Consider the following 11711-nt stretch of genomic DNA (forward strand, 5'->3'; position numbering starts at 1 on the left):
AGCTTATGGCAGAAATTAGATATGGATCCACACTTAACACCATATACCAAGATAATATCAAAATGGGTCCATGATTTAGGCATAAAGAATGAGATCATAAATAGATTAGAGGAACAGAGAATAGTCTACCTCTCAGACCTGTGGAGGAGGAAGGAATTTATGACCAGAGGACAACTAGAGATCATTATTGATCACAAAATAGAAGATTTTGATTACATCAAACTAAAAAGTTTCTGTACAAACAATACTAATGCAAACAAGATTAGAAGGGAAGTAACAAATTGGGAAAATATTTTTACAGTTAAAGGTTCTGATAAAGGTCTCATTTCCAAAATATATAGAGAACTGACCCTAATTTATAAGAAATCAAACCATTCTCCAATTGATAAATGGTCAAAGGATATGAACAGACAATTCTCAGATGATGAAATTGAAATGATATCCACTCATATGAAAGAGTGTTCCAAATCACTACTGATCAGAGAAATGCAAATTAAGACAACTCTGAGATACCACTACACACCTGTCAGATTGGCTAAGATGACAGGAACTAATAACGATGAATGTTGGAGGGGCTGTGGGAAAACTGAGACACTGATGCATTGTTGGTGGAGTGGTGAAAGAATCCAACCATTCTGGAGAGCAGTTTGGAACTATGCCCAAAAAGTTATCAAACTGTGCATACCCTTTGACCCAGCATTGCTGTTATTGGGATTATATCCCAAAGAAATACTAAAGAGTGGAAAGGGACCTGTATGTGCCAAAATGTTTGTGGCAGCTCTTTTCGTAGTGGCTAGAAACTGGAAGATGAATGGATGTCCATCAATTGGAGAATGGTTGGGTAAATTGTGGTATATGAAGATTATGGAATATTATTGCTCTCTAAGAAATGACCAGCAGGAGGAATACAGAGAGGCCTGGAGAGACTTACATCAACTGATGCTCAGTGAAATGAATAGAATAGAACCAGAAGATCGCTGTACACTTCAATGCTGTATGAAGATGTATTCTGATGGAAGTGGAAATCTTCAACATAAAGAAGATCCAACTCACTTCCAGTTGGTCAATGATGGACAGAAACAGCTACACCCAGAGAAGGAACACTGGGAAGTGAATGTAAATTGTTAGCACTACTGTCTATCTTCCCAGGTTACTTATACCTTCGGAATCTAATACTTAACGTGCAACAAGAAAATTGGATTTACACACATATATTGTATCTAGGTTATACTGTAACACATGTAAAATGTATGGGATTGCCTGTCATCTAGGGTAGGAAGTACAGGGAGGGAGGGGATAATTTGGAAAAATGAATACAAGGGATAATGTTATAAAAAAAATTTTAGTCATGCATATATACTGTCAAAAAAATTTATAATTATAAAATAAAAAAAAGAATAAGCATAGCTTGAAGGGAAATATATGAGAGGATACTTCTCCATTCCTTTGCAGAGATGAATAGAACACAGGTGTTGCACATAATGCACTTCTTTTTTCAGATTTATTCATTATATTATTCATGATTAAGTTTTGCTGATTTTCCCCTTTTCTTTTTTTTTTTTTGTTTTATTATTTTTTCTAAAAATAAAGAAGCACTTTATAATACAGGATGGTTCTATAGAAGGAACAGAGGGAGACACTTTGGGGAAACTAATGATGTGGAAAAAAAATTTTAAACATTAATAAAAGCATTTTCAAAAAGAAAGAGCATTAAAAGCTATGGCATTCTTCATGGAATAAAGAAAGCAAATATTGGGATACTTATTGTTCTTCTCTAGAGCTATTTTTGAGGAGAACTTAAGAGGCAGAACATCCTTCAAGTTAGTCCTTATTAGATTGCTGCCTCCTTTGGTATCTTCAAAAAAGACCCATAAATAGCAGTCCAGTTCTCTTAAAAAATTTTTTTTCATTTATTAACTCAATAAATATTTGCAAAGTGTCTAAAGGCATTGGAATAAGTCCGGAAGAATATACAAAGTTAAAGCCTCTCTGCTCTCAAGGAATGTATAACTTAGTTCTAAATCTTAAACACTCTGGTCAGATAGCATCTATATGCTTAATCACATAAAAGAAGGATATTAGACTATCTCTGTGTAGCACCCTTTTCCCAAAAGATTTAGAGTTGCTTAGATGAAGCAATATAGGAATTCTGTCAATATGGTAATTTTTTTTTGTTACAATACACTGAGACAGTGCTACATCTAAATACATAGAAAGCTAATCTGAAGACTTTCAGATCCATGTGGCTGATATGAAGTGCATTCGTTCCTTGAGACAATGAATCCCATATCTCAAAAGAAGCATAAAGAAATTTTCTCAACAAGGGGCTTAAATTAACTTCTTTGATTAACCTAGTGTTAGGACATGTTAGTTTGGGAAATAATAAGCTTTCTGTAACAAGCCCTTACCCCAGTCTAATCCTGAGTTCTCACATAAACTTGAGTTAACAGTCATTTGGAAATCACATGGAGGGATGGATAAGAGATAATAGATATTGGAAGCAGAAAGAGTAAATAGAGGTTTTGAAATTATTTGATTCTAGGGGTAGTGGGAGAATTGGGTTCTTTGCATGTGTCTATTGGCTATATGACATTCAAAAAGGATGCCATGAGTCAAGAAGCCAAAATTTTCAAGGCTTGGATTTAAGTGGTCAAAATAATCTCAAGGGCCAGTGGAACAAAGGTATGGGCCCCATCTAAAGGGAAGAAAGATCTCTGATGACAAAGACCAGGAGGATCACTAAGGATTTTACTTTGGAGGCTTTAAGGATTCCCTCATCAATTTAAGATACAAGAAATCTTTCACAACTATTTTCCTTAGTAAACTTGAGGTTTTACCATCATGTTTACTGATAAACATTTGATAAAGATCCTTGTAGGATGTAAGAAAAGTCTTAACGAAGTCAATTCAAGGAATTGCCAGGAACTACGTCAATCCCTGGAGATACAAGGACAAAAATGTCATTTTTCCCAATTTACAGCATGCAAGGCAAAAATCTTAAAGTTGTTTTGTTCTGCATGTTTCTTGTTATTAATGATTTGGTGATTTTTATGTAATTATGAATGCAATTCTTCTTTTGAGATGTTTGTTCAAATGTATTTATTTATTTGAAACAAATACAAAATTGAAAAGAAAAAGAAAAAGCATTGTCACATACATAGCAGAACATAAGGGAAGATTCAAAATATGTACCAATAAATCTCCATTTCAAGAAAGCATATATAATCACAGAATTCCTTATATTCAGAACTGTCCATTTTTTTTTCCCTTCCTTGTAAATTTTCTTTTGTTCTCTGCTACACAATTTTTAACTATATTCTTTTTTCCCCTTTTCTTATCCCTCCCTTCACCTTCCCCATGCAAGCTACAGTTAAGCAGGGATATATTTATGTATACATATATATATATGTATATATATATATATACACATACATTCATATACACATATGCATATACATATGCATACACACAAACATCTAAAACATATTAATATGGCTGGCATCTAATGAATATTTTTCTCTCAATTGAATCTTTTTAAATTGCTTTTGTTTGATATCAATGATTACTACCCCTACTTTTTTTTTTCCTAACAAATTCTATTTCTGATCATTGTTAATGTATTTGTGTATATCTCTTGTATCCTATTCCTCCTTACTCTTCTACTTTATTTCTACTGGCTAACTTGCCTTGTTTTATTTAATCTTTCCCCACTCCAAAGATCTCCCTCACTCTTTCTCTTCCTCTTTATCCCATTCCCATTAATGTACATATCCTTCTAAACCATACCTTATTCTATTTCTGCCCTTCTTATATATTTTGGAGGATATTATATTCTTCTGTACAAATGCAATATTTGTATTGTCCTCTTTTTAACCCATTCCCAAAGTAAGATTTCAGAACTACCAGCCCTCCTCCTCCATCTAATTCCTCCTTGTCAGCTCTTGTTCCTGAACCTCATTCATATAGCATAATTACTGTTTTAATCTTTTCCTATAAGGTTTAGCTTTTTGGAGTGTCATCATACTCTACGCAGCTCTACCCCAATCTTTCTTTTGGACTACCCATTTACCAGACAATCTTAGAAATATGGTTTACATTTCCATGTATAAAATAGTTTGTCCTTATTTAGCCCCTTTAAATTTGTCTTTGATGTTGGCTCTTACATTTTCTACTGCATCTTGGTTTGTTTGAAACAAAATCCTAAAAGGCTGACAGTTCATTGAATGTCCATTTTTTTCTTTCAATATTATACTTAATTGCACAGGATATATTATTTTTGGTCCCAAATCTAATTCTCTTGATTGTTAATATGTAGCATTCCAGGACTTGCAGTTTTTTTATTGTAGCTGCTGATAAGTCTGGTGAAATTCTAATTGTAGGCCCAGTACATTGGAATTAGGTTTTGTTGTTGTTGCTATTGCTTTCTCTGTGATCTGGGGATTTTGAAATTTAATAATGATTTTTCTATATGTTTTTCTTGTAGGATCTCTTTCAGGTGGTAATCAGTTTTTTTGTTGTTTTTTTTTTTCTTTTTCTATTTCCCTCTTCTATCACTGAAGAACAACTTTCCTTAATTATTTCTTGCATTACTGTGTCAAAGTTCTTTTTTTTTTTTTTTTTTTTTTTGGTTAGAGCTTTCAGGTAATCCAGTTATTCTGTTTTCTCTTCTTGAACTGTTTTCCAGATCGGTCGTTTTTCTTATGAGATGTTTCACCTTCTTTTCTTTTATCCAGTAGAGAGTTCTTTCCTAGATATTAGATGTTTTCTATTCTATCAAATACTGGCTTAGTGAGTTCCATTTTTTTTGAATTATATATATATTTGCATATCTTTTGAGTTTCCCTTATCACCTGTATTTCCATTTCCAAAAGTCTACTCATTGCTAGTCTTTTCATCAGGAATGCTTGCAAATCCTCTCCTCCATTAAAGTTACATGTTTTCCCCTTGTAAGAGTATACTTAACTGTATCCTTTCTCTTTTGCCTTTTGGAGTATCATTCCAACCACTTCTTTTGTTTAAAAAGAAGCAACTATTAAATCTTATATAATCTTTATTGTCATTCTTTGGTATTATAACTCCTTTCAATCTACTTGGAGTATTTTTTTCTTTCACCTAGAAGCTCTTGATTTTGGATATCTATTCCTAAGAGTTTTTTGTGTTGGTATTTCTGTAAATGACTACTGGATTTTTACAGTTCCCTCCTACTTTGCCCTCTACTTTGAGGAGTTCTAGGCAATTTTCATTTGTGATTGCCAGAAATACAGTGTCCAGACTTTTTTTTTTCCTGATAACTTTTAGAGAGCCCCAAAATACTTAGATTCTCTTCTTGACCTGTTTTTAGGATAGTTTTTAAAAATACATTTCTTACATTTTCTTATTTATTTGTTGGGGTTGCTTTATTGAATCATTAAATAATAATTTATTTATATTTGTCTGGCCCATTCAGAGTGGTAGAAACTAGGCCTGCCAAGCATTGAATACAATGAACCACACCATGCCTTTTCTTTAGAGGATTCAGGGTTCTGTCTAGGGGCTTCCTCTTGTCACAGGACTCCTGGAACTCTTATCATTGTAGGGGCTACCTGAGCTCTTCCTTAATTAGTGCTGGACTCCCACTATAAGGTGGGCTACAGGGCATCTTGGCCTGGATTTTGTAAAAGGTCCTTCTCCTACAGTCTAGCTGAGGCCATTAATGCCCAAACAAAACCTTCATTAAATGGCCACAGGCTAAGGTAGGGTTTATTAAGGCCCAGAGTCAGTGCTAGGCTGGTTTCAGGCTCTGTTTACATTTTGTATCCAATGAAAGGATATTTCTAAAGACCTTAGCCCTATCCCTGGAACACATTAAATGCTGTACAAATATGTGTTCCCTTTCCTCCCTTCCCTTTCCAGGAATGCTGTGCTGGACTGGCCAGAATGCCTCAAGGTTGTTCTCTTCCGCAGGGAGCTGTGGTACTCTCCCTCAGCCACAGGTGCCAATGCCTTGCTCAGCTCTCTGCATTAGACTCTCAATCTGCCAGGCAAATTTTCTATCCCAGGAAGTCCACAGGAGGATCTGCACAGATTCTAATGGTCCCTCTGTGGAATTTTGTATTAGGTGGGGAAGTACAGAAATAACTCCCTCTGTAGCTCAATAATGTGATGTATCCCTAAGCCCTAAGGGAGCGCTTTTAGGGATATGGGATCCTCACTGCTTTAATATACCAACATCTGCCCACAATCCACTTCCACCTTCAAAAATGTTAATTTTAAAAAATTTTTCTATCACCCTTACTTCTTAGTATATCTCTCTTCTCTGCTTCCATTCAGAGAGCCATTGCTCATAACAAGAAAGGAAAAAGGGAGAAAAAAGCATTTCAGCAAAACTGACCCAACATATTTAAGTCTGATAGTATATACAAATATACACCTCCACTTCTGCCAGAAGAGAGGGAGGGATCCCCTTCATTTTAAAACACTGTCATCAAAATTATTTTCTGTGAAAAATAAATTATGTAACAAGAAGAAACATGCAATAATGAACCCCTGTCCATTATGGTGGACTAACTTCATAGTCTGAAAGATCTAAATTCAATTTATGCCTCTGCTGTAGATTTCACTGAGCATTTTTGGGCAAGTTATTAAAATTCTCATAACCCTGGGCAAATCTGAGGCTATAAATTGTTGAGATGGTGCAGGACTGAATTAGTGAGAATTCCACCATCAATAGTTCTCTATACAAATAAAACAACAGATCTAGTTTTATTTTGTTTTGTTTTACTCCCACAACTATTCACAATGTTATATGTTGATTGATTTAAAGGCTAAGATTAATTGAAGTTCCAACCAGGTTCATGGTTTGGGCTAGTTTATTTCCAATATACATGAACATTTATGTACTTCCTATGTGTCAGTGTTAGTTGCAATTTCTTTGCTTATTAAAGTCCAAATAGCAGGAAAGGCTGAAGAAGAAAATATTAAATAGGTGCTTTTAAGAAATGATAGACTCTGAAGGACTCCTTTTTTTTGTGCTTTGTTCTTTTTCTGCAAAACTTTTATTGATTCAAACTATAAAAATAATTGAGTACAATTTTTTGAGATCTAGTCAGAACAGATTTTAAAAACAAACATTTCATTAATTGGGATTCAGTATTAGTGTTTCCTATCATCAGAATAAATTGGATATTTTCATTTCTTAATGCAGATCCGTAACAAGATTTTACATATTTTATCTTTGAAAATGCCTTTTTACACATAGATACTACCAAATACTGGTATTAATTAGTTCATGAGCATGTGCTTTACTTTACTTTTTTTTTTTTAGTGAAGCAAAAATATTTAATTGCGATTTGTTTGTACCTAACAGTATTCCCCCCCATTACATGTAGTTTTCAATATTCCTTTTTATAAGATTTTGAGTTCTAAATTTTTCTCCCTCCTTTTCTTCCCCCAGCAAGCAATCTAAAGTAGTTTATACATGTATAATCATGTTAAACATATTCCCATATTAATCATGCTGTGAAAGAAATAGAATAAAAAGGGAAAAGAAAATCAACAGAATAAAAATAGTATGCTTTGATCTGCAGTCAGTCTCCATAGTTTTTTCTCTGAATGTGGATAAAACTTTTCATCAGGAGCAGTGTGATTTCAGAAAACCCTGGAAAGAGTGAAATAAGAAGAACCAGGAGAACATTGTACACAATAATCGGAAGATTATGTGATGATCAACTATGATAGACTTAGCCCTTCTAAGGGCTAAATACAATGCAATGATCCCAGACAATTCCAATAGCCTTGGGATGGAAAATGCCATCTACATCTAGATAGGAAACTATTATACTAAAGGTGGATCAAAGCATATTATTTTCACCTTTTTTGTTTGTTTGCTTTTTCTTCCTGTTTTTTTTTTTCCTTTTGGTCTGATTTTCCTTGCACAACATGACAAAAATGTAAATGTATTTGCTTGCTATCTTGAGGAGGGGGAAGTAAGAAAGAGAAGGGAAAAAATTTGGAAAACAGAATCTTATAAAAATGAATGTTGAAAACTATCTTTACATGTATTTGAGAAAAAATCTTTTTCATCATGAGTTTTTTGTAATTGTCTTGGATCATTGTTATGCTGAGAATAGCTATTTACTGCACAATGTACTCAATTGTGTACAATGTTCTGGTTCTGCTCACTTGACTCAGCACCAATTCAAGTAAGTCTTTCCAGGTTTCTGAAACCTGCCTGCTCATCATTTCTTATACAACAATAGTTTTTCATTACATTCACATACCATAACTTGTTCAATCATTCCCTCAGCAGATAAGTATACCTTAATTATCTATTCCTCACAAAAAGAACAGCTATAAAAATTTTTGCACATGTAGGTCATTTTTCCTATTTTATCATCTTTTTGGGATATAGACCTTCTTAGTGGTATTGCTGGATCAAAGGGTATATTTGATAGCCCTTTGGGCATAGTTCCAAATTGTTCTCCAGAATGTTTGCATCAATTCACAACTCCACCCGCAATGACTACATTAGGGTTATAATTTTTCCACTTCTTCAATAGTTATCATTTTCCTTTTCTGTCATATCAGCTAGTCTGATAGGTGTAAGGAAATATCTCATAGTTGTCTTAATTTGTATTTCTCTAATCAATGGTGATTTAAAACATTTTTATACGATTATAGTTTTAATTTCTTCATCTGAGAATTGCCTATTCATATATTTTGAACATGCAATGGGACAATGACTTATATTTATAATTTTGACTCAGTTCTCTATTTGAAAAATGAGGCCTTAATCAGAACTACTGGCTATAACAATTGTTTCCCAGCTTTCTGCTTCCCTTCTAATCCTGGCTGCATTGGTTTTTGTTTGTGCAAACCCTTTTTAATTTAATGTAATCAAAATTATTCATTTTTCATTTCATAATGCTCTCCATTTCTTGGTCTTAAATTCTTCCCTTCTCCATAAGGTCTGAAAGCTAAACTGTTACTTAGTCTTTCAATTTGATTATGGTATCCTCTTTTTTGTCTAAATCCTGTACCAATTTCAACTTTATCTTAGTATAGGATGTAAAGAGTTGGTACATGTCTAGCTTCTGCCATACTATTTTCCAGTTTTCCCAGAGATTTTTGTCAAATAGTGAATTTTATCCCAGAAACTAGAGTCTTTGGGTTTATCAAAAAGTAGGTAACTGTAGTAATTTACTATTGTGTATTGTGTTCTACCGAGCCACCACTTTTGTTTCTTAGCTAGTACCAACTAGTTTTGATGACTGCCATTTTATAATATAGCTTTAGATGGTATGGTAAGCCACTATCTTTTCCATATTTTTTTCAATAATTCCTCTGATATTTTTGTTCTTTTGTTCTTCCAAAAGAATTTTGCTATTCTTTCTAGCTCTATAAAATGATTTTTGGTAGTTTGATTGGGATAGTATTAAATATGTAAATTAGTTTACATAGATTTTTAATTTTTATTATAGTAGCTCAACCCACCCATGAGCAATTGATATTTTTCCAATTATTTAGAACTGACTGTGTTCATATAGTTATTGGGTTTGTCTTGGCAGACTCCCAAATTGTTTATATTGTCGGCAATTATTTAAAATGGAATTTTTATTCCTATTCTTGCTCTTGGGTTTGGTGGGTAATATATAGAAATGCTGATGATTTATGTGGGTTTATTTTATATCCAGCAACTTTGCTAAAGTTGTTTCAAGTAGTTTTTTAGTTGATTTTCTAGGATTCTCTAGGTATACTAACATGTTATCTGGAAAAAGTGATACTTTTTTTCCCTCGTTGTCTATTCTAATTCCTTCTATTTTTTTTCTTCTCTTATTGCTAAACCTAACATTTCTAGTATAATATTGAGTAACAGTGGTGATAATGGGCATTCTTGCTCCACTTCTGACCTCACTGGGAAAGCTAGAAAATTGTTATACTTATTTTATGAAACTTCCCCTTTATTTCTATATCTTGTGTTTTCAATAGGAATGGGTATTGTTACTGTCAAAATATTCTGTTGAGATATAAGATTTGTTGGTTTATTTTAATGAGATGGCCAATTACACTGACAGTTTTCATAATATTGAACCAGCCCTGCACTCCTGGTATAAATTCCACTTGGTCATAGTGTTTTATCCTCATGATAAATCTCTTTGCTAATATTTTATTTAAATTTTTTTGCATTAAGTTATTACAGAAATTGATCTATATTTTTCTTTCTGTTTTGGATCTTCCTGATGAATATCAACACCATATTTGGATCATAAAAGAAATTTTTCGGGACTCCTTTACCTATTTTTCCAAAAAGTTTATATGCTATTGGGATGGGTTTGGTTTTTTGTTGTTTTGTTTTTCTCATGTTTGGTAGAATTCAAATTCATTTACCCCAAAGATTTTCTTTTCCTTAGAGTTCATTGATGGCTTCTTAATTTTTTTTTTTAAAATGGGCTAAATATTTCATTTTCTTTTCTGTTTACCTGGGCAATTTATACATCCATTTCACTTAGATGGACGGACTTAATGGCATGCAGTTGGCAAAATAATTCCTGATAATTGTTTTAGATTCCTCTTCATTGGTGATGGATTCACCCATTTTAGTTTTGATATTGGTAATTTTGATTTTTTTTCTCTTTTTTTTATAACAAATTAACCAAAGGTTTTATTTTTTCATAAAACCAGTTCTCTTCTTTGATTTTCAGTATTTCTAATTTGGTATTTAATTGGGGATTCTTACTTTGTTCTTTTTCTAGATTTTTTAGTTACATACCCAATTCACTCATTTTCTATTTTATTCATGTATTTAAAAAATATATACTTCTCTCCTAAGAATTGCTTTGGCTGCGTTCTGTAACTTCCGACATGTCTCATTTTTGTCATTTTCTTTAATGAAATTATTGTTTTTATTATTATATTTCTGCTTCAGATGTGTTTCTGAACATATTGTGGGATTCTGGTTATTAATCCAGTCTACTAAAAATCGCTTCTGTTTTATGCGAGAGTTCATCCCATTCACATTCAGTTATGATTCCTGTGTATTTCCTTCTATCCTATTTCCCTTCTCTTAGGCTTTTTACTCCTTTCACCCTGTTCCTCTTCACTAGTATTTTACTTCTGACCACCAGCCTTTCTCAATCTGCCCTCTCTTAACAGCACACCCTTTTTTCCCCCCCTTTCCCCTACAGAATAAGATAAATTTCTGTATCCAACTGAATGTATATGTAATTTTCTCTTTAAACCAAATCTGATGACAGTAAAGCCCAAAGAATGCTCAGCTACTCCTGAAGGACATTGGTCAGTTAGTTGCATTTTAAGAACAAAGTCACCCAAGTGAGTGATTATTTTCACTTGCTTATTATGGGATTCATCAAACATCTCATCTGAGAGGAATGCAAAATAGACTGGGATCACAGAATATTAAAGTTAAAAAGAACTCAGTGATCACTTAATATGACACGCTAACTGAAATCCAAACACCTAACCTTCACATCCAATATTCAGATTCCATTTAAAAATCTCTATAGGTGATATTCAGGAATTTATTATCTCAGAAGGCATTTCATTCTATTCACTTAACTGCAACTTCTCTCCCTGTAATTTTTGCCCACTAAGGGAAACTCTTGGGAGAATTTGGTCCACTATGTCTCAGGACTATAATGAATGATATATAACTCATTTTATCAGATAATGCAATGTTACTAAGTGATACTGGCATGTGCTGACTACTGTAACTG

General features: G+C 33.3%; 1 protein-coding gene across 2 annotated transcripts in view; it reads right to left on the reverse strand.

The window, feature by feature from the left end:
• The window catches only part of RPRD1A (regulation of nuclear pre-mRNA domain containing 1A), a 97872-nt gene that overhangs the window by 9593 nt on the left and 76568 nt on the right, over positions 1–11711 (reverse strand). The gene's annotated exons all lie outside the window — the stretch shown is intronic.

The sequence above is a fragment of the Sminthopsis crassicaudata genome, chromosome 1 (genome assembly GCF_048593235.1).
Source record: "Sminthopsis crassicaudata isolate SCR6 chromosome 1, ASM4859323v1, whole genome shotgun sequence".
Classification (NCBI taxonomy): domain Eukaryota; kingdom Metazoa; phylum Chordata; class Mammalia; order Dasyuromorphia; family Dasyuridae; genus Sminthopsis; species Sminthopsis crassicaudata.